The 24,912-nt window shown below is 37.5% G+C and overlaps 1 long non-coding RNA gene across 2 annotated transcripts; it reads right to left on the bottom strand.

Moving 5' to 3' along the window:
- Positions 1-1,567: 1,567 nt before the first annotated feature.
- LOC109368551 lies at positions 1,568-16,835 on the bottom strand. 2 transcript variants are annotated; one of them, XR_002116692.2, is made up of 5 exons: positions 16,434-16,835; positions 16,259-16,327; positions 6,220-6,280; positions 4,444-4,578; positions 1,568-3,616 (listed from the first exon to the last, which is right to left on the bottom strand). It is a non-coding gene; the product is annotated as an uncharacterized LOC109368551 (long non-coding RNA). The 2 variants fall into 2 exon arrangements; XR_002116693.2 differs by lacking the exon at positions 4,444-4,578 and having other exon boundaries at positions 16,434-16,831.
- Positions 16,836-24,912: the final 8,077 nt, after the last annotated feature.

Here is a 24,912-nt window from a genome sequence, read left to right on the forward strand (position 1 = left end):
CTTCTGTATGTGCTTTGTTGGAACATGTAATTACTTTCCATTAAAGTCAACAGGACTAAGTAGCACGGTTAAGTGCTTTGCTGAATCAAAGCCTAAGTGTCAGCAGCTGTGCCAGTAAGTTACAGGTGCAAAACAAAAACAAAACAAAACAAAAACCAAAAATAATGACACCAAACAACTGCTAAAAAAAAGAAAAAAAAAAAAAAGGACCTTTTTTCAAGTTAAGTTTCCTAACAGGTCTATTTGTGATTTTGTTGTGGATTTTACTTAGCTGACAGATGACGTTATGAGAGTTAGGTTAGTTTCCACCTTTAATCTTTCAAATGTTGCCATGCTGGTCTTCACTGAGTCTTTAGAAAACAGGGTAAGCTTTAAAGAAACGAAAAAAATATAATACTGAAATGACATAATATTCTGGTTTGCCAAAAGAAAATAGGGAAATGTAAGAAAAATGCACACACTAGTTTGCCCTTGATATTTTGTAATGTGACAGACTTAGTCAAGGGAAAACACACATTTGTGTTTGAAGGAATAAAAAATTAAAAAAAGTCACTCACTCCAGAAAAGCTGTGAGGGTTTGTGACTGCCATTTACTAGTAGCAGGCTTAAATAGCACACAATACAGGCAACAGTGAGCACTAAACATCCATGTGCCTCAGTCACACAGTTCAGAACTGTTCCAGTCCTCATACGCATCTCTTAGAAATGTTCACCCAAACAACTCTCTCCCAGAGAAAGATTCACAGTGTTATGATAATTGATGCAAAGTTACCTTAACTTAGGGCAGACACAAGTAACAATTCTCTTAGTTAAAAACTTTCAAGCAGCTCAGCACAATACATGTTTGCATTTGCAGCAAGAATTCTAAAGCACTGTGAAGACATTGTCATATATTAATTCAGCGGAACACATACCAGATATACTGCATGTTTAACTAGGATAAATATTCAGTGACAGCAACTGAAAGAGCCTGAGAAGCAGTGGAAAAAGTCAAAGAAAAATCATAAGCATTTGTAACTGTCACCAAAATCTGGTCTGCTTTATTCTATTCAAGTCCTGATGCTGTGAACACAGCCTTGGAATCTGAGTACCCAGATATCATATTCAGGAGTGTAACATGGAAAATCTTATCTATGTGAAAGCAACGTCATGAGGTCCACATGACACAAAACTGATGGATGCGCCCATGTCAGAGGTGACACAGAGGACAAACTAGAACACAAAGGAGTGGATCAATGGGATCAAAACAACATGCTTCAAAGTGGACAAATAGCTGTTAGTAAATAGCTAATAGTGCAGAACGAATAGGAACACTAGTAAGAAATTAACTATCAACTCAAAACTTCATCCACAAGCCACATAAGCACAATGAGAAGGACATAACATAGATGCTATGGGAATAAGTATCTTAAAAATATCTGACCAAACTGTGGAGAATTACAAGAGCTTAACCTTTAAATCACTATTTCCAAATAAATAAATAATAAAAAAAAAGGTTAGGAAACTTTTAAAAAAAATCCTCAAGTTGAAGAACTTAAGTTTTATTATTTACTCTATTTATCTCTTCAGATTTTAAAATGTGTCTCTCCAAAAATCTAGGGAAAATATACAGATCATTTAAAATCACAGGCAAAATTCCAGCTAATCCAATGGTCACAATATAAAACCTTCCCAGAACCCTGACCCTCACCCTTCCCAGAAAAGAATCCCACCTTTTGAACCCAGTCACCATCATTCAGTCTGTTCCCTAAGAAAAAGCTTGGGAAAATAGTTGGATTCTTCCATTACCAACCAAGAGGTTAGTGATTGGCCTGTGTCTAACATCCAAGGGCACAATGTGCAGTGACAAATTATTCTTGACACTCTCTCCCTTCCCATCCTCTCTGTGGCATTCCTGCTTTATCTGCAAATTTATTTTGAAAAAACGATTTTCATCTGCTGTTCCCCTTTACTCTTCAGAGTACTCTGATATCTCCAAACTATGTCCCTGGAGGTAAGAGGACCACCATTTAAAGAAAATAATCAAAAATCTTTAGCCCTTGCTTTTTTTAATCTTTAATCCCCAGAGATGGTCACTCCACATGATGAACTGAGCAGAACATCAGTGTTTCTCAAATCCGTAATTAAATTGCTCCGTTCCTTGCAGGTAGTAGTGCACCCATTTTGTGGGTGCATATAAGCAGAAAAGAGTCAGACAGAAACAGAATCAGTAGAAAAACTGGAAACAATGCAGTGCTCATTTCCCTTCTCCTTGGCAAACAGCTGAACTAAGCATTAGGGACATTCTATTTCAGCCTATTTTCAGGTAGAGCGTCTCTGAAAGAGCTATTTTCATACCCAAGGTAAAACCAGGTCTACAGATCTCATGAGATTCCCCCTCTCTTCACTTCAGTGGAAAAGAAGCAGGAGTACATAAGTCATAACACATTAAAATGAAGAGGGAGGGTCAGCTTGCCTCCTACGCTGAGCAGCAGATACACTGCTTTTGTTCTAAGATGAGTTATCATAGACTGTCTGGATGACAGATTGCAGATAATTAGAAAAAGAACCCCCAAAACGAATGCTTATAATGCCATTATTGATTTTTAATTCATAATCTGTTCCTTATTGAACTGAGCAGCTGTGCTATAAATTTAATACACAATGAATGAGATCTGCAGATATTAGCTACAGTGATTAATAATAATCAGTAAATATTACATAATGAATGTTACCCACTGTTTGTAAAACAAGAAGTCCGACATCTCACACTTTAGACCTGAATTATTCCTAGTTTTAAGAGAGAAAGATTGTTTCTTCACATAAAGTAAGTTTGATATGCAGGGAGAGACAGAAGGCAGAACTTCATCTCAAAAGGCAGCAGGCAGGTCCGTGCATTCAATCAAGCTTTACTTCACTCCAGGCAGCAGTTCATGGTCTGCACATTCTCCTGAGCAGGCAAACAGTAATTCAAGGCTTCCCTACTCTGTTCTCTGAAGTCAGATGCTTTGCAGCAGAATTACCAAAACAAATTGCTAGCTGGCTCTTTGCACTCCTGTACATTTAGTAATTTTAGTCCAGCATTGGGTTGACACTGAACACCATGGTGTGATTGAGTGCTTCTCTCCAAATATCTGCTCTGATTTCTTGTTACTTTTCCTTTTTATTTTCTGTGACGGACCTTTCCTGCAGCCCCTGGGTTTTTGCCTCTGCTCTACATCATTGTCCTACTTCAAGGAAGTGTTTATGCTTCTGATTCAATCTACAACAAGCAATTAAAGAAACATATGTATCTATACAATATTTATGTTGTGTATCTATCTATCTAGATGTAGATAGTTATATGTACCTTTCAAATCAAGTCCATTAGCACGTCTTCTAAAACATAAACTATGCCAATATTTTGAGCAAGGATATTTCAGCCCTTCAAGGTGAGCATGGGAAACAAGGAGGTTTAGACTTGGCAGATCATTATCTCAGTGGTCTCCCAGGACTGCTTCACTCTGTGCACTCAGGCTCAAACCGCACTGGTCACATTTTTGCATAGTGCAGAATTCAGGACAGCCGCAGGCAGGACACTCCTCTTCATTGTGCTCATTGGCAGAGATGTCTGATGCAGGTTTGTCTCTTAACACACCTGTACAGGACAAGAGCTTTAGGACTGACTTTTACTTTTCCTCCTCAGAAGCTGAACTGCATTGGAGGCAATATTTGGAAAGCCAGTGAACCAGTACAAATAAAAATTGCAGACAAGAAAATAGCATCACAGGGGAGAGATTTTGTGACGGTGTGCTCCCAATCCCGCAGCTCTGATAAAACTCTAAGGCAGATTAACGACCTCAAATCTGTTTCAAACTGGGGGGTTGAAAGAACTGATAGCAGACAGTCGGTTCAACAGCTGAGGGCCAATTGAGCACATGCCTAAAAACAAAGTATGACTATGGGTCAGTTATCTTACCCCATAAATAATGAGCAGCCCAAGAGCCCCTGGAGCTCTTCTGTGTGGCAGCTGGCTGCACAACAGGATCTCCCCTTGAGTAGGGACACCTCTCAAGGTTATGTCTGCACAGAGATCCCTTACACTTTGACATCAAGACATTTTGCTGATACAGATACTCAGGAAGTGACTGATGGCTTTAAGCTTTGTTAGCTTTGCTAAGATTAGATCATTGATTGTGCACACATGATCCCTCCAACATAAATCATTGACCAAGTCTGGGGGTAGGATTGGGTTCAACCGCACCTAGGCTCTTAAATTCCTAGAACCAAGAGGTAAGGAAGCAGGGGGTCCACACTGAACCTCACGACTCAACAGAAGGGTCTCCCACATTTGTGTGTTTAACCCTACTATCTATGCAGTAAATAATCAAGTGCATCCAGCCATCTCAAATCTTACTAAGTCAATGTTAAATCACTCCATGATAACTAAATTACAATCAATAAATATACTCCTGTTTCTCTTACAAGAGAAGTGTATAGCATAGTTGTTTCCATCCATGACAAATGTGCTCTGCTTTGTGCATCCAGACTTCCCAGTTCATCCCCAGAAGAGGCTGTGAGAAGCTGGAAGTAGACTTGCTTGAATGCAGATCATACCTCCTAAAAATAAAATGCAAATTTCTCTCTCATGGTTTTCATGCGTTACAAGAAATGCAGTTAAGTTTCTTTTGATTTATCAGCAAGTAAATAAACTACAAATGGGAGCAGTAATCCCCAGTTAACTACTGTAGCTTTTGTTTCCGTAACAAACACTGGATCATCAAGGAGCCGACAGCTGAATATTCTTAAGAAGTTATGGGTATCTATTTGAGGATGCAGACCACATTTTTATGTATAGCAATATTCTTAGCTGTAAATAAATTTCTCTTTATTTAGCAACTGCAAACAAGAACTGTTGGCTTGAACACTTTAAACCATTCTCTAATATTATTCAGATCATAGTGATAACAACAGTTTACACATTGGCATAGGAGAAACAAGATCTTTAGGGAAGAATTCTTCAGCACTCAGCACACATACTTTTGCCACATACTGAGCTTACTCAGAAACAGCTTTACAAAAATTCATTACACACATGACAGAACTGTATAAACTTATGGTCAAGTAGACTGCTTTGGCAAGCTGACCCAGGCAGTCCTTAGTACTGAGTGCATTTACATAAAAGCAAGGATTCAAGTACAGTTTGAGTGCTCAGAAAAGCCATTGACACATACCTTTCTAGAAAAGAACAAACAAAATGTATCTAAATGAAATATGTCTTACAAATTGATGCCTACTTAGAAACACAACTAGTCAAAACAGGGCTGCCACAGCACAGCTAGGAGGTCACTTTGCTGTGTTTCAGCAATTCTGGCAGACTACCCAGTACAAGTTATTAACTATAATAACAACAGTCACTTTTCCAGCCTGGGTGAAGCTAGCAACAGCCTATTCACTGGGCTGTACCTGTCTGCTTCAAATCATTTCTAAACCCATCCCAAATCATGTAAAGTATGGATTATAAATCTAATTAACGCATGTCCATTTTTTCCAGCTTTGCCTAAATCCTTTAAAGGTACAATATGTGCATACAGCACTGATTACAGCTAGCCAGGAAGTCTTTTACTAACTCTTCTTGAAATCTACAAGATCCTTTTCCTACCTGTGAATTAAGAATGAAGGCCTTAAATAATTAGCTACAAGGTCATGTGCGTGCAACCCTTTATCTCGCTTACACTCTCTCCTCACTGATACACTCAGATCACTTTTGCCACGTTCAGATTTCTCATTCTTGTTTCCTAGAGATCAAGGGAGTCTGAGCTCTGGAATTACAAGTTCAGCTGATGCAACAGCAGTGGCTTGTGCTGAGCAGACTCTATGGTCATGTCTTAGCCAAAATAGCTGGAATAGCTTGATTTAACATTCTCTGAAGAAACTGCCATCCATATCTATATGTTTAACTCAAAATAGCTATTATATTATTCTCTGCATTTACCTGCAGCAAATTATTTACTTCCTAGGGCAGAGGCACAGCTTGTAAAAGCACATTAAAATCCTGTAATTAAAAGAGCTATGTAAACATAAGGAGTATTCTTTTGATGTTAACTGATAGAGGGCAGCTCTTCCCAGATGGAAAGGTCCTTGAAGCTCATGGTTTAGACAGCTCTTCTTTAACGGAGTTGATGTGTTTAGTACAGGTACGCTAAAGGCTTACGTTCTAAGCTAACTATGCATTTAGAGCTTTGTTGATAAGGTACTCACCTTTTATCTGCCTGGGAGTTCAGATCTCCAGGTTTCACAGTTGAGACTATGGGCACTTCATCTGAAAAGTGATGTAAAAGAAAGGTCCAAACATGGATTCCTATCTATGGGAACTCCAGTTCATCTCTTACAAATTGCTACACAGAGCATGTTCATCTGCAGATCCTGGAGGTAGGGTACCACAGCTGTTGCACATGACATTGAGACTGCATTCAGATATTAGATTTTTTGCATCTATGCTTTTTAATTGAACTTTTAAGATACAGTTAACCTGAAACATCCTGAGCAAGTTTAACCTACTCCTTGGTGTCAGAGAGTAGGTGATAAGCATTAGTGCTTTGCTGAGCTCAGCCATAGATTCCTGTATGGACGAGGAGTCCCCATGCTTTTCTGGGGGTCTTTGACAACAGATAAGAGCTGTTGCTGCCAAAACCCTTCTTTGTATCTTGAGTGGGAAGTTAAAAGGGTTCTTTGCAAATACATAGGTAAAGATCATGTCCATAGGATCCTTCCCTTTGGTCTTGATAATGTTATACCTCAGGTGGAGAGTACAACTGGATCTCAAATTTCTACACTTACCCAAAGGTTTATACAGGATAGTACATTACTCCCTGTGGCAAGGATTTTAAGGCTTCATTTCTAAGCATAGGCTGTTCATAGACAAAGTACAGCTAGAAGGTTATCTGAAATTCCCTGTCCTTGCTAATTGGATGAAAGGCAGATGTGGACTATGCTTGAGATAATATAATCTGTCAGCAACAATATGGCAATAATGTAGACACAGGGTAGTGCTTCCTCCTAAATCAAGCATAGCAGGATAACGTTGTCTGGGCCAGACTGCACAGTCGTATCCCAGCTTTCCCTACAATACTGAGGTCTCCTAGAGTATACATCTTCTGCGTTTAAATACTTCATAACAATTCTTCCTATAAACCTAAAAGCTTTTTCCATAAATATTTCCTGTTAAACATTTTGTCCTGGGAATATTCACACCAATGAATTAAAAAGCTATTTAAATAAATTACTAGGTAGAAAATAAGTTTCAATTAGTCAAGGATGACTTTATCTAATTGAGTAAAAAGCACAGAGAAAATGGGGGAGAAGATCATACATTAAATATCTGAACTCCAACTATAGCACAGAGTTCAGGTGACCAAGCAGCCCAATGGTTTCTGGGCCATACTCTTTAAGTTTGCAATAGCACTGACTCTGCATCAGTTGAAAGATGTTGCAGACATCACAGATTATAGAAATATAAAGCCTGAGAATATTTTTATTCCTGAAAAGCACAAGGGACTCATTAGTGCAAATGTCTCCTCCTCCATCCCCCCAGAATTTACTGTTGCTGAAGTCTTTATGGCACCTGCTGAGTGGCTAGGAAAGCTTTCAAATACCTGTCACACAGCAGGTGGTCTCTAGGGGAAATACTAGATCTTTACAGTATGGGAACACGAGAAAGTAAGCATTTCTTTCTCTTCATGACAGATAGAAAAAAAATACAGTGCCAGAAGAGTATTACTATAAAATGGTTTCATAAGGGTTCTTGACTGGTATGCCAGTCAAAAGGAAAATACACCAGTTATGCCTAAAAGAAGAGGCTTCTATTCTGCTATGTGGATACAGTACTCAGTAGAAAGAAAAAAACACTGAAAGCAGAGGATGCTTTGTATCTGTCCTTTTTGGAATAAAAAACAAAACAAACAAAAAAACCATACTTATTAAAGATCCATACTCTGCTGCAGTGGAGACATCTCAAAATCAGTTTTATTCTCACCCTACCCTATGTTACCATGTTCAGCAATTGTTTACTAACTGGCTTAGTAGTGAAGGTAAAGGAATGGAAAGACTCAAAAATCACGTTCAAAGGATGGAATCCCCCAAGATTTGGCATCCCTGATGGAAGACTGCAGACTTTGAGACAGTAATCAAACATTTAGGGTCCCATCTTGCTAACAATTCAATTGCTTGTAGTGACCAGTAGCTGATGTCCAAGGAGTGATAAGCATGGAACTAGATCTGTTTCCCTTACATAGTTTCCTTATTTCTGTGAAGTATTGTTTCCATACACTGAAAGTGAGTACCATGCCTGAGTATTAATAGCCACTGACAGATTTATCCTTCATTAATTTATCCTAATTCTTTTTGAACCCATTTACATTTTTGGCTATCAAAACCTCCTGCCAAAGGATATTTCAATTCCATACTTATATTGCATGATTTTTTTTATTTTTTTTGTAAACTTGTTGCTGGACATTCTTAACAGCTTGTCAGGTTAGAAAAAGTGAACATCTCTCCCCCTTCATCTTCTGTATGACATTAACTTTTTAATGCACAATTGTGATATCCTCCTCAAACATCCCTTATCAAAGCCAAAATGCTCTCCTCAGGCTTACTTTCCCTCTTTCATTTCATATCTTTTATTAACCTTGTCATTTTCTTTTATCCAGCTCTATTAGAGCCTGCTCAGATAAGATGGTCAGAACTGTTTGTACTTATCAAGATGTGGGAGCACCATAGATTTATTGTTTCATAATAGTACTTTCTATTTTCTTATTAACGTGTTTTGTAAGAAGTATTAGTACTCAATTTGTCTTCCTCCCCTCCCCCATATCCCTGCTGTATGCAATGATCTAGTTCTTACAGGGAAATATCCACAACACTAAAATCTTTTCTGTAACACTTACATGCACTTACAAATGTTGTTTTTCAAGTCCGTTATTTCACATTTTATCAAAATGATTTCCACCCACCAGCTTATTATCCAGTTATGGGAACTTTTCAGTAATTCTTTATGGTCAATATTAAACTCAACAACTCTGCCTATTATTTTTGTATTGAAAAGGGAATTTATGAAAATATTGAACAGAACATATCCTGATGCCATCAAACATGTAATTTCTCTTCTAGAGAAGAAACAAACTATTTATGCCCAATCTTGAGTTTTTAGCTGGGTATTAATCCACTAATGGATGTTTCCTCTTCTTTTGTAACAGTCTCGTTGCCTGAAAGCCCTTCCCCCACCACTGCCACATCCTCCTCCCAAATCTGAGGATGTCATTTTGACCTGATGACCCACAAAGACACCAATTAAAACATTAACAGGAGCTGATGTTACAGTAAAAAGTAAAATCCTTTAAGTATAATAATTATATCAATTTTATTCTGGAATGCAAATTCTTCATTAACGTTGTACTAGAACTAAGGCAGCCTTTCTGGAGCCAATTGGAGCCACTAGATAAGTAGAAAGAGAAAGTAAGGCAACAGTACTTTGATTCATTACGTTAGCACTCTGTATAGGTCTGTTATGTATAGGCTAAAAGTTTAGCATTCCCAGGCACTATCTCATTGGTAAGTTGGAATGAGATGTGCTTAGCTCTGCAGCTGTTGGTCCAAGCATGGGGGTCTATGAATATTGTCGATGCAAATAGAGATTCGCTGTCCTCCATACCTAGAGTTTTCATGGCAATAATTGATACTGCTTTCTTTTAACTTCAAAATCTGAGCCACATTCTTCACTGTAAAAGAATAAACATGTAAGTACCTGTATATTACAGGTTTAGGTCTTATGGCACTACTTAGAAGACCTTTCTGAATAGCTTGGAGAATAACCATTACTTAAAGCAAACAAGAATGGCAAGATATACACAGTGGATCTACAATGAAATAGCAGCTCTGCCACAAACATCCTCATATACTGATCAAACCCATAAAGCAATGAACTTCAACAGAGAAGTAGACTTATTTTTTATTTTTAATCATAAAAGCAGATAGAAGACTTCTATCCTAAACAAGAGTGAGGAATAGGAATTTATCATAAAAATAATACTAAATAATAATAAATAATAATAATCATAATCATAAAAATAATACTAAAGGTGCAATATGGAAACATACATTGGCAAGGTTACTAATTCTATTGCAAAGAAATTCAGTAGTAGAATAGCATTGGCTGAGCTATTGGACTATATACACCTTCTGAAGTCTTAGGTCTGAATGCTTTAATGCAGCAGTCCGACTGTGTGTTAACTAAAGCTTAGATAAATCATTAGGAGACATCAAAACTAAAGTTTGATGACATTCACGTGCATGCCCTCAGAAACTGAAAGGCATTTTATTCCTTGACCCACTCTCGCTGCTCTGTATATTAAGCTGAATGCATCTAAAAAGTTACTGTGGATCACACAGTAAAGTCCAGCGTTTACACTCTTGGGCCTAATATCTACCTTTCTTCTTTTAGTGACACAGTTTAAAAATGAACAGTTAAAACAGAAATCCACCTCCAAATCCTTAACCTTTCCCTTACTTGTAATGAGCAAATAGTATTTTTAGTGGCTTTTTCCTTCCTTGCTGTATTGAACAGAGCTCTAGCTATATTTACCACACTGGTATATAAACTGTTCTGTCATCACTCTGCAGTTATGCTTTTAAATAAAGCTTACATAAAGTACTGCCACTTTATATTTTGGCAGATCAATGAAGAAAACATCAGCCACATCTTTCTGGTAGCTATTACCAAGATTACATTAGTGGTATTTAGTGCATTTAGGCTATATTTTAAGGCTTATATTTTACATAGGTGGGGCAGGTAATATCAGCTATTAGTAAGATTGCTTAACAGTTCCTATTTTAAGGTTCTGTTTTCAATTTTTTAGTTGCTTATAACTTTCAGAACATTTTTGGGAAGTTCAGACTGGAATTTTCCATTCTAGCTATTTTTGCAGAGCTATCACAACAATTTGACAGGCTCCAAAGAAATGAGGTAAGCTCTTTTGTTCCTCTAATTTATTTTTTTTTTAAAACAATAATAATAAAAAAAACCCACAGCCCTCCTCCATGTTAGCACATTTGTCTTTGAAATGCTTTAGCGTTCCTAGTTTTTTGACTGAAGACTTGAAATTCCACAAGAAAAGGTCTTGACCAGTTCTGCTACTGCTACTAACTGCTGCATAGCTTTCAGTAGAAGCTGCTCAGGGAACACATCTACAATACCAAAGCCAAGTGTAGGAATTTAAGATTCAGCATTAAAAAAAATAAAAAATGAGAGAGATTAATTTCATCTAGAAGTTACATGGCTTAGACCATCTGATTCTTCAAGATTAAGGACAATACATCTGCATTTCAGCACATTACAAAAAAAAAAAAACACCTGGGAAACTATCTGGTACTTCATTACTTTACTTAAGTCAAGAGATTTAACTAACAAAATTAACAAAAACAAAAAAAAGTAGGAAAAAAGAAGAATAGCAAGAGATGTTCTCATGAAGTGGTAACTTCTTGCTTTCAAGAGATGAACCAAAAATCTGAAGTTAGCAAAAAGAGTTGAATTTCTGCTCATTTTCAAGATAGAACAACCTGCATTAGTGTACTGTGTAGAGTTGCACTACCTATGCATAGACAATAAATCCAGGCAATGCAGAAGAACAACTCAATCAGAAAGGCCAATTCTAGAGGTAGATACTTGCTCTTATCATTCAGTCATTCAGATTTTAGGAGGTGCCAAATCCTCTATTTTCTGCCCGGCCAAAACTTTTAGTAGGAACAAGACCCAAGAAGACAAACTAGACTTACATTGGCCCTTCTACTCAATAAGCAACACCTAGAATTAGGTATTGACACCTAGTCACCAAGGTTTTATTTATTTATTTTTGAGATAGAAAGGGATGGAGCTGAGTTGGTTGTGGGTTGGCCTTATTTTGTTTGTTTTTAAATCAGTACTCTCAATCCCTGCAGGCAACCAGTGTATGGTGTATTTGGAGTCTTAGCATTTGCCACACAGAGGCACTCACTAGCTTTGTTTGGCACCACTCTCAGCTTTTGTAGCTATGGAGTTAAGGCAGAAACTAGGTGGAGAGTGATGGGAATAGAATGTAATGAATTTGGGGAGCTCCTATAGCAAGACAGCAAGTAAGAGTTATGTGCCTAAAAAGCTGGAAAACTCATAAAATCCATCTGCACCGTGTTTTAAGGGTCTGAACCTTGTGTAGGCTATCATATCACTGACTACACACATATTGTCAGCATTAATAAATGTGACTTTTAACTCTGTCCCTGAAGTTATTTTAATGAATCTCTTAAACCTAACCTAGATTTGGAAATTCCTGCTTGACTCATGCTTTGTTCATTCTTCTCTAATTAGTAGTACAATCACGATACTGATGAGAAGCAGGTTCTTTTTGCATGTGAAGACCATCTGGTTTTTCCAGCATATCGCTATTCTTATCCCAGATGGCAATCTCCTGGTAAGGCTAAAAAGGTGTCTTATGTTCACTTATTCAGTTGTTTTATAATCACAAAAACTTCAGTTAGTTACTGGTAATTAAGATCCAATATCTTAATATTGTAAGCCATCTTTTCAATCATTGCAGCATTAAGAGGTAACAAGTTTACCATCCTGTTTTAATCACTGTATGAACACGGCTCATATCAACTCAGGAAGTCAAAATACTTTGTCATCTAAACATTAACTAGTTCCAGTATAGCAGCAAGTACTTGACTGTGTATAACTTGGAATATAGCCAGAATTCTGTTTGAAAGGATGGCTGTTCTTAGAAAAGTTACAATAAAGATTACCAAAGGTTTCTGAGGGTCACAAAGAAGACAACAAGCAGCAGATTCAGCTGGGATCTAGAAGTAGTAAAAGTCTCACTATTTTTACCTCAACAGTTTTTAATCCATAGTAGCATTACTCTCACCCAGTCAGAGTACACAGCTGTCAAATTAATGAAAACAGGAAAGACAGCCACTGTCTCGGTACGTTTATTTTCCTCCTATGTGCCCCCCTTCATAGCCAGTCCCTGTTGCCACTTTTAAGTGAGGTTGGGAGAGGCAGCCAAATCCCTGCTCAGGGCTACGGCACAGGAGCATGCACAAGGACTACAAAAATTAAGCATTCATGGAGAAAATTAAAAAAAAAAAATCTACAGAAATGTATTACATTGCTGCAAGTCTGTAATTCAGATGCATTTGTGGTACTCTCGGACACTGATAAAACACTGAAGAACACAGAACAATTTGATGTTTACAAGGTTATAAAGTTAAAGAACTAAGTTCTGGTGAGGACAGACCACGTTGTCCCCCAAATAACATAGACACAGTCATCACTTGGAGATTCTTCTCCCATTTGAAAGAGACTTTTTGTACAACATGTAGTATCTCTGCTTTAGGATTATTACCATTATATCACTGCAATAACTGATGTTGTTGCTTAAAAAAAAAAAGCAACAAAAGCCACCAATTAGAAACCACACTAAATTGATAATCTTAAATTTTGACTTTCAGTCTCCATGATTTATTTAAAGGCAATTGGCATGTTATAAATAAAAGTGAACAGAAGTTTTAGTCCAGAAGTAAAATACAAATTATTCGAACTACGTGCATCAATCCTACCTCAAAGAGAGACATACACATATATTCCTTCTAGATTCACAGCAGTGACTTTGTTTAAAACTCTTTATAGAGATCCATGGGACATACATTACGAAACCCAAACATTATTTCAAGTACTATCTTAGAGGGTTAAATCAATAAACATTGTAACTATTTTCAGGAACTCCCAATATACATTTATAATGTCTCCTGTCAGTCTGTGCTCTATTTATTGCTACTAGACAAGATTGGCAGAAGCTGCAGTCAGCTGAAGAGGGATTTCATTTTACTCTTTGTTGATAGCAGATTGCTCACACTTAATTCTGTTATGCATTTTTAGTTACCAGTCCTAGCTGCTGATCTAGACAGCTTTTGGGACTGGTATCACTTGTCTGTTTCTTCCAAGTCAACCATTAGCATTTGCTTGCTCTGTCCCCTTGCTCTCTCTCTCTCTCTTTTCCTGAGGACTGTCAGGAGACAAGGCCTCTTACATTCTGATGTATTATTTCTGGCATAGGGGACACATGAAGCTAGAGCTTTAGGGAAAATCACCAGGGAAACTGCAAGGACAGATCACTGAATCCAAATCTCTAGCCCTCCAGGCTCAAGAGAGTGTGACTTGACTGGCTCTTGTTAGTTGAGTTCTAGATTCTCTAGCCCTTTGCACTTAAATGATTTTACTTGTACAAACATGGGTTTCAGTTTACAGTTCCCACTTCCACACAACACTTGATGTGGCTCAGCATCCAGGTATAATCAAGCATATGCCAAGGGGATCCCCTATAACACCCAGTTCTTTAATTCAGATCTTACATAGACGAGAACTACTCATGTAATCTAATTCGTTGATGTCCTTTAAGAAGACAGTTTGAGACAAATTGGTAGTTCACAATATTTCCTATACTTGGGACTCAGTTTATCAAGGCTGTAACAGAAGGCATTTCACTCTTCTGTAGGAAATAATTACAGAGGCAGTTTTTAAGACACTCAGCAGTGCTTCAGGAACTTGACCCAACAGTGCTATTCAGATAACAGTAATGAAAAGTCTGACTCCATGACAAAGACTTTAAAAATTATCTTGGTATATTGACAGCAGCACATCTCTGATGTCTGAAGGCTCCTGAGAGCCATGACAATAATAATAGTAACAGCAGCAGTAATTACACTAAGTCTCCAATACAATGTACAATATACCTTTAAACCAAGGGCACAAGAAAACACTGTTTCCTGAAACACAGCCCAGCAAAAATGTAGGGACTTTCTGGTATGTTGCTGGGGAGGAAAGGGAAGGTATTTCCTGCTCTGTAGGTTTGAAAGCTGAAACACAGGAAGCTGCACTCCTGCTGAGTTCACCCATGGCAGCACTGGAAAATTGCTCTAAACAGGGTGCACTCAATTTCTTCCCCCTAAATGCATTACTCTGTTGCTCTTTCACTGTTCTTTTGGATATCAGTCTTTGCTGTACCTGTGTTCCTGTATGATCTTTCTCACTTCTGTAAAGTGACTGAGAAGTGTTATTCTGTGAAAAAGGCAGCCGTTATTTCTATGCACTGGAATAAAAGAGTGCCACATTAAAGTTTTAGGTGGCTTTTTTTTTCTTTTCTTTTTTAATCACAAAGACATTAAGATGTAAAATTGAAATACAGACCAACTCTCATCACTGCCATCACATTGTGACTTTCTGCAGGAGGATATGGCATTGGGTTTGTCAGGTGCAAGATGCCCCAGGTTTCTTTCCTCTGCCATGAGTCTTTAACAGCCTGCACTATCAGAGTATCTCCCCTTGCCAAAATCCATATCAAACTCAGTAAAACAGAATCCAGCTCTTTCTTTTACCAACTGCCAAAGGCTTAGGACCTAGGGCTGAGATATGGCCAGATTTAGATATCTGTTAACAACTCACATTGCAGAGCCCTCTTCATCAGAAGATCCAAGTAGAAATAAAAGTTCTAGCTCAATTAACTACAGCCAATTTGTCTCCCCACAACATTTTTTTTTCTCTTAATTCTTTCTTTAAAAAATACTCATCGGCTTGCAGCAGATAATTTTGAGTCTGAGTTTTGTTTTGTTTTTAACGGTGAGTGTATTTAATAAGGAAGCTGGTCAGCCAGAAGGAGCTGTACCTTGCCCACCTCACCACCTCTGTATCAAACCCTACATATTAGTTTATTAAACTTCTGCCAAGAGCTCATCTCTGTAAGAAGCCCGTTTTGTTCTATATTTGTCTGTATTGAACTGTCATTGTCTTCACTGATTGTTAGCTGATCTAAGCCTTTGAAGAGCTGGCAGTAGTGTTCTTCATTATTTACAGTGTTATCTATTTATGGCATCATCCATCTGTGATTTTTTTTTATTCTTCCTTTTTCTATTTTCTTTGACTTTGGCAATCAATTTTCTTTTTGTTATGCAAACTTAGAGAACTCTCCTTAAGGAACAAGCTGAAGAAGCACTATTAAGTTTATACTTAGCCTTGAAAGAATTCCTTGTACACACCACACTTATTAAAGCCTCAGAAAACATGAAAGAAATTCCTCCAGTTCACATACATTATTTGCTACAAATTAAATGATTAAAGTAGTACATACAGATCCCTTTTGCTCAAGCTACAGAGTCACAATAATATGAAATAAGAAACAGAGATGTCTCAAGAATAGATTTAAACTTCATCTCCTACCTCATGCTGTTGTACAAGGCAGTAAGAACACAGCAGGGGAAAAAAACAGCATCCAGCCACAGAATTCACCTGTAAAACATTCCCAAAAAAGTAAGATTTTGAAGTTTCAGCAACTTATAAAGCAAAAAAATGTACTTTTTATTTACAGTCATACAAGTTTAAGAACCATGCTTACTCCAATGTAGATTTTGTAGGCACATGACTTGACCACAAACATTGTAAGAAGCCTGTCGTTACCTTCTCTTTAAGGACCTCCATAATCAAGGCTTAAATCAAAATAAAATCAGGTCCTACATCTATTGAGTAATCAGCAGCTGACCAGCACCTGTGTTCCATTGCCTCACAAATAGCCCCACCTGGCTCCAGTTCTCCTCAGAGAAGGAGGATTGGTTTTCTCCCTGAATTACTACCTTAAAGGTTCTTAGAAGGAGATCTAAACTAAACTAGAGGGTGTAAGGATGACTGACCTATCTATTGATAACATGCATGACAAAATAGAAACCCTAGCCCATGCTTTCTTTGGAGACTGCATTCCCCCTAAGGCTTTCTGCCTGAGATGCACACAGAAATATTTTGCAATGGGGGCTGCAGCTAATAAAGCTCATGTTCTTCATCTTCAATTTAACCCAGGTTGGTCCTATAGAGCAGCTTTTCATCTTCCTGTGAGGTCTGACACCTGAGTGGTAACAGGGCACTGAGCACAGCCTGGACCAATTGCCCAGAGCGACTAAGCTGGTCCAAAATCATGTGAAGAACAGGAGCTCAAATGCAGTGCATGTGGTCTTTAAAAAGAGGAATTTCATTTTCAGGCATAGAAAACACCAAAAGTTATTTATGTGGACTTGTTACAGAGATGCAGGTGTGGACTCTGAAGAAAGTAGTTTGCTTTAGTAGAATATACTCCTTACAATAACAGAATGTAGAGATCCAATAAATAAACCAATGCTTCTCAGTGGATTAGTAACAATGGAGAACAATGCACACCAAATTCATGCTGCAGAATTACTTTGTTTTCACTTACAAAGCAGGTTAATCTCTCCCATGTATTGTATAAAGTCATACATTTTGCTAAGCCTTCTCAGATGCTAGGGAACAACTTTCTGGGAGTAGTGTCTGGAGGCAGCTGCCTAATTTGTCATTAAGCTAACAATCAGTATCCTAAACAGAAAAGAGGAATGGTCCATCAGGACAATGAGATGGATTTTCAGTGCTGTGCTGTAACAGAAAGTTATTTTTAGAAACTAGAATTATTTTTTTCCTTATCTTTACCTGAAATGAATTCTCTGTACTTCACTATAAAAAAAGGGAAGCCAGATTTTTTTCCCTTACTTCTACCTATTGGCTATAATGACCATGTAACAAAGACTTATTATGTTTGTACTGACCCGAAATTGTCTTATGTTTAAAAAGAAATATATTTGTAATAGTTATTTATATAATAGATAAATAAAATGGCAGCATACAGATAAATTATAAATGAGATTTAATTATTAATATTCACTCAATACACGGATCCATACCTTGAGACCATCATTATTTGGCCTTCAACATTTGTATGCAATATTTGTATATGATAGGTCTTTATTTACTTCTGCAGATGAGGGCAGGTTCTCAGCTGGCTCTATGGCCAGATGAAAACTTGGATGATAATATAAAGGTTAAACACAGATGGAATTTCTTGGTTAGAGACATCACTTGAAGTGTCTACTGACACTTTTTGAAATATGTCGATAATTGTCTTTTAGAAAGAGTAATTCAGATTACTTTTTATTTTCCAGAAATTAGCTTTCTCATCCCAATTAAATATATACTATTTTATAAAAGTGTAATCAACCTGTATTTTTAATTATATTGCTTGCATCTGATTACATTCAAGGCACTAGTGTCTGAATAAAATACTGTTTCTCCTTTCTAAGTCATAGTTTACACATTGATGTCTACTTTTTGTTTTTATTCTATTAAATACTACATGAAATGAACATAATTGAAAACCAACAGCAAGGGTTTTTCTTGACCTTTTAAAAATATTTGAAGTCAGTTGTACAATAAATTTTCTTAACTTCCTATTCAGCAATCTTAAAATTGTAAATGCATTTCAAGGGCAGAAATATCAGAGGAAGAAATGAGCTCAAAAAGGGCACAATAAAGAAGTGAATCAAACTGAAACCCAAAATCTCCCACCACTTTTCTCTTCAAACTCTGAAAGTCACAAAAAAGCTCAAGAATCTGATGCTACTATCAAAATTCAGAAAGTTACCCAAGAGAATAATATCTTTCCCAATGCTTCTATTTGCACAGCCATTTTGTGAGCATAAACCAGTTTTCCACTGCTATGTTTTTAGCATTACTTTTTAAACAACACAAAAAGGAAAGTGAAAATAACTACCTGCATTATGCAGTGAACACAGGCAGACCTTTAACTGCAGCATGACTCCTTAACAGAAGCTGTCCACTTGTGTCCCCACACAGCCCTTTTTGCACAATCAGGCTTAAATTAGTAAAGGCATATGATGCATTAAGCCATGAGCGTTACACAGTTCAGGCTTGAAAGTGCCTAATGTTAAGTAAAGTTTCCTACCAGCTGTTTTTATGTTGTTTTGTGCTCTCATTTGAACTATTATGTAATTTGTCTAAAGAAGAATAGCTAATAGGCAATTTTTTTTTTCTTATTCTAAGAAAAAGTTGTCTATCATTTGGTTTCATAGAGATAGAATAAAACAGAATTTTTTACTCAAATTGAAAAACAAAGAGGGGCATGGTAAATGAGGTTGTAGCACCATCACTTTCAAAAAGCATTATGCTGTGAAGACTTCTGCATCACAGAAGTGTGATTATTAATGGCATATCTAAATCAACATTTTTTTCTGCCTGGATTACCATAGCCTCAAGCCTTTGTGTGCACTAAATTACTGCAGTACATGAAAAGAAGGGTAGAAAAATGATAAATAATATTGTATACCATTTTTCAAGACAAAAGTATTCAGTGAGTTCTTCAAAATGTGTGTAATATTGAATCAGATAGAATGAATGAATGTGAATGCACACATACAGAGATTTTAGTTCTGAACTCCAAAACTCATGAATTGCAACAGCAGTAACATTTTGCCTATTGCAAATTTGTGCACACACTCTCCTCTGAGATAGAATGTGGAAGCAAAACAATCAGCATGCATAATAAGTGACCCAATCATTAGGCTCTCACCTGAGTTATTACAGAAACAGGCTGCAGTACCACCAGCTGGTTTTGCTGGTGTTTGGAATAACAGCTGAATGTCTCCTTCTAGGAGAATACCTTGGGCTAAGATGGGTCAGTAAGTCAACTAAACATCTGGGAAAGAGTAAAGATTTACCCGTCCTCTCCATGGACTGTCTCAGATGGGCCTTTACTTACTGTGATCCACTATCTGTGGATTGGCCTTTTTTACTTTGCATTGTAAAGGGAAAGTCAATACCTAACTTGCAAAATTCACTGGTGGCTTCCCTTTATGGGGCAGTAGACTTTCATAACAGAAAATACCAGCTACAGAAGTCAACCACACTGTAAACTGTGTAAATTCCACAGTATTCCCATCATAAAAGACAAAATCACACTCTTTTATTGGCTTAATTGAGAATTTGTTCAGGAAGATGCAGGAGTTCTCATCCTTTTGTCACTGCAATGGGTTTTCACAACCATGTACTTTTATCATCTAATCTCCATGGGAGACAGACTGCATGTAGGATGAAAACAATATTTTTTTTGAAAAGAAGTAAACCCAAGAGCTAGGGCCGTTAATAAGTACAAAGGTCCAAGGGGATGGAGCTGCACATGAATCTCACCATGTAGCAAGTGAAGAAAAAATCACCTCAGTTATTTCCTCATTTATGCTACCTAATATTAGATGTGTTTTTCCTAGAGGCAAATATGGTCTTGGTCTTGGAGTCTAACTGTCTCTAAATGCATATATATAATACAAGCATTTTTGAACAGAGAGAGTCAAAGGAGAGATCCAGAATGTACTGGGGGGCTTACCTCAAGCACAAGAACAAATTGAATGGAACCCTCGGAGCCGAGTATTCCTCTGGGAGCACATCTGAGAAAGGAAAATTGGGTTCATTGCCCACCCACATTCACCTGAGCACAGATTTTAGACTGAAAAAAATAAACAGTTGTCACATTTCCCTCCTTCCATGACAGATAAGCAGCCAAAATGACCTGTACAGTCCATATTTGTGCTTAGTGGTACCAATGTTCAGTATATCTAAAAGTGGTAGCTACTGGGAAGCGTGCCTGAAGCCTGAATGCAGAAACATTATCTGATGAAAGACTGTCTGTAACTGTAGTTCCAAGGAGTTATATTTTGTTTCAAATGTCGAGCACTGTGGGGGTGAGAAAGCTCAGAATCAGGCAGAAGGAGATGACGCTTTTTCAAAATAAAGAGGTCAGAAATTCATCAACATCAGTTTCTATGTACTCAACACCCTCTTTTCTATTTTTAAGCAACAGCCAAGCAGGCATATTTACTGGTAACACGTCCACACAGGTTTCCTTGGCATTCCTCAATTCCTGGCAGCGCTGTTATATGTGAATACTGCACTTTTCCATCAATGGACATACTACTCCCCAAACTACTATTCCTTGTAATATTACACCCTCAGAAGATGTCTGCGAAGCCTCTTTCTCCTTCCCCTTTCTTTTACTGACTGGGGTTGGAAGCCCACACCTTGTGAGGATTAATATTTCTGATTTTCCCATTTACACAATTAAAAAACAGCCCAATGGAAGACTAACTTTATGCAAGGAAAGGCAAGTTTAAAAATACAAAAAACAGGGAAAGAGAAATGTGGAGAAGTACTTCAGCACCTTAGTTTAAATTCAGCTCTGTAAAAGCTCACATGAAATATTCATACTTTAATGTCCACAAAGTAGCTTAATCTGATCTGCAGAATCACAACTCTGGCAGTATAATATGTCCCATGGCCATACAAAATGCTGAAGTGAGCAGAATAGGTCCTTATTCCTCTGCCAGAAAAATTCTGACCTGCAGGCTCTGGTGCAAAGCGCTCATTGAACACCCTGTATAACTATTTAATGTATGTGCCCTCTGGAAATGCTGAGGGCTTCTCTCTTGATGTGTTTGTCTCTGATCCTAGCAATGAACAATGTTTCTTTGTTCAGTGACCTTAGGAATGTAAGTACTAAGATCTAGGAGAATCGCTATTGAAGGCCAGCAGTCATGGAGATTTCAACCTAAACATAACTATGTATTGAAATACAGCTACAGAACTTTTGGGTTTCTCAAAACACTTTGTCTGTCATCACTCTGTTGGACCAACACTATTTATTTGCTTTCCAAAGCAACTCTAATTGATTTATCTATTGCTCAGAATAACACTACGATAAATAAATTATCACTTAAACACAATGGATTACTAACATTTCCTTTTCTAATTATATTTATGACATGTTACTTGGTCTTGCTTTGTTTAAAAGCTTACATATGTTTTCCTCATCCCTGTAATCTAATCTAAGGTGCAAAGCCTGGCTCTGTGCCAGCAGAGCCCTTTGTTAATATACTGCTGCAGTGGCGGAGTCCATCTGGAGTTACTGTTCTGCTTGATGTCACACGGCAGATCCTACCTGCGCAGAAGATGAAAGGACATTCAAGGCACGTATATTGGGATGACAGCTTTCTTTGTGACGAACCACAGAGTCACAGCTTGTTAAGTAAGGCTGTGACAGTGATAAAAGACAAAGCCATCATTTTATAGCAGAATATGGCCTATCTGTACATGACAAGCCATACTATCTCTGCTCACACATGCTGACATCTCATAATGCACTCTCCCAAGTGCCGGACAGAAATAGTCCCTGAAGACAGGGCCACCAGAGAGTAATAGCAGACTGCTTATCTAGAAGCAAACGACTGGAAAAAAACTGAAGTGTACAATGTGTCCCTATTAGCATCACAGATAAAAAGAGCTTGCAGTTTAAAGTATTTTCTATTTTGTGTCTGCTTCATTAGTAGGATTAGACTCAAAAAATAAGAACAATTAAGTTGTCTTCATTGTAATTTCCTTTGACTTTTTTTTAAATGTTGAGGGTAAATTTACAAAACTCTGTTGGGAACCCCTACCCTCTTTTTTTGGACTGTATGTTCATACTGTGCATGCAGAACTTTGCACTATACTTAACATTCTTTGCACTTGACATCTTTCCAGACTGTCTAAACATCATTAGCTGGTGCTCACAGGTTCCCAAGCTCCCCTGCAGAGTTAGAACCCATGGAAATGTAGGTTATGCTCAGAAGTTAAATTCTGGGCACCTCCTGGAGTAGGTGGCAGTAGGGGACAGGGAGACGACACTGTCAGCAGAGCTTTAGGCTGGTTCCCTGCTTGAGGGTGCTGAGTGGGAAGGTCTTGTGGCTGCCCGGGAAAGAAAATTGGAGAACAGCCACCAGGAAAGAAAAGATTTGACCTGAAAGAAGAGAGGAAGGATGTATGTAATAGGGCTAAATACTATCTGGGGAATGCTAGGAATGAATGTCCACGTGAATCCAGGCAGAAATTAACTCATCTTGCTGTAGTGATCCATATGAAAACCTGTGGCTTCATACATTCCCAAGAGGGAAGGTCCCTTGCAATGCAGTTCACAGGAGAAAAAACAAATTAAAAAAAAAAAAAACAAAAAAAAAACCAACAACACAGTGTTACAGCATAAAAAAATAGAGATATTCCCAGAAATAACCCTGGATTGCTGTGAAACTAGTGATGATGTCATGACACAAATACTGCTTACCAGTGAGATGCTGTAAATGGGGTTAATGTAGGTGTTCAGACTGAGTACCCATCACATGGGCTAACCTGAGAAGTATGCCTAGTGCCACTGTACATTTGAGATGCATTGGCCAGGGGTTGTAAGTCTTTTGAAGTGACAGTGAAAACCTGTCTGTCACTCTCCTCTCAAGTTGCACAGTATAGACGTCTTCCTTTCCTACTACACATGCAATCACCCCCCTCCCCGAATCCCTCAACTCATGACCTAGCACTCCCAACATTCCATTCCCACTTGCAGTGTAACCCATCCATAAATACCTGCAAAAGTCATGGATTGCCTTTAAAATTGTCGTCAGTGACACCTACAAAACGCTGACAGAGTTTAAGTAGCTCGTGTCTCAAGACTGCTGCCTGTCATACTGTCAAGCATTACTTTTTCTGCTTGCTTTTACCCTTCTCACATGTTAACTGAATGCCTCTTTTCTTCATACGTAGATATTAGATTATTTTTATGAGTAATGTAAATAAATACCAAAAAAAACCGAGACATGTTAATCAAAGTATACAATAGTAAGCTTCTTGATTGCCATTTTTATTCCTATTGTAATTAGCTTGGCATTTCTGATGTGTCATAACTTATATTATACAATCAATTTATTTTTTTTCCATTATAGTTGACTTAATCAAACTATAAATAGTTTTGATATAATATACAAAATATCAAATCAGATATTTTTTGAAATTTACCCTATTCGGAGTTCTGGATTTCAAAACTTACACTAGCATTTAGTTTTCAGTATGTTTATCTTCATTTATTTATTACCAATACCTTCTTGATTTATTTTCCTGAAAATTTCCTTAATCATCATCCTTCCAGCCTCATTTTTATGTTTTCATTTACAGAGATCCTTAGATTCGGAACTCCTCTGTCACTCTCATGATTTTATTTTGCACGAATCAAGAGAACAGCAACATTATATTCAATGATAAAAAGTTTCAGAAAGAAACAACCCCCAAATGTTTCAGGCACTTGATATTTGATTATTTGAATTTGAGTTATATACAACATACAACACGTATACATGACATAACAGATGTGGAATGCAGAGTTGATGTGATAGCAAGATCAGAATGCACACATAGAACAGGACTGCTGCAGCTTGGGTCTCAGTCAGCTACACCTGAGATGATACATGTCAGCTTCATATGAGCTTGGGCAGACAGTTTCCAGTTCCAGACCTACAACAGTTGTAAAGAATTTGAGACATACATTCCTTCACTGGTGCAATACAGACACAGGCATTGTTCATCTGCTGCAGAGTTCCACCCTGTAAAATCTCTGCTATGTATTTACCTGACTCTCAGGAACATGCAATATCTTAGCTCTTCTAATTTTGTTCTGGGTGATGGCCATGCTTTCCAGAGCTCTCAATCCTGAAGTGATATGGTTATGTGAGAGTTTCAGATTACATCTGAAGTTAAATTATTTAGCTTTTAGAGAATAATGTTCAAAAATATGAATTTGTATAGAGACAACTGTTTCTTTCCATTATTTCCTGATTTTTCATTCATAGTATTGATTTTTGGATACTTCATTCTTGGTGTTTTATAATTGAAGCTAGCTCACTAAAGAATCCTGTTGCTGTGAAACAGACTAAACTTCTAGCTTGTAAATTCATTACAAGTATTGGTTTTTATTCATGCAAGAATCCCACCAAGTAACAAATTGTACACATACTGCACAGACACACACTGCAAAAAAGTCTTCCATAGTTTAAATCCTTGAGATACAAGCATTCTGATCATTCATTTTGAACTGTTATGGCTTACCTGTTTTTTCTAACCTTAACCATCATATGATTTTTGAAATTAGGACAGACAAAGTGTTTTATGAAGAA

The sequence above is a fragment of the Meleagris gallopavo genome, chromosome 7 (genome assembly GCF_000146605.3).
Source record: "Meleagris gallopavo isolate NT-WF06-2002-E0010 breed Aviagen turkey brand Nicholas breeding stock chromosome 7, Turkey_5.1, whole genome shotgun sequence".
NCBI classification, from domain to species: domain Eukaryota; kingdom Metazoa; phylum Chordata; class Aves; order Galliformes; family Phasianidae; genus Meleagris; species Meleagris gallopavo.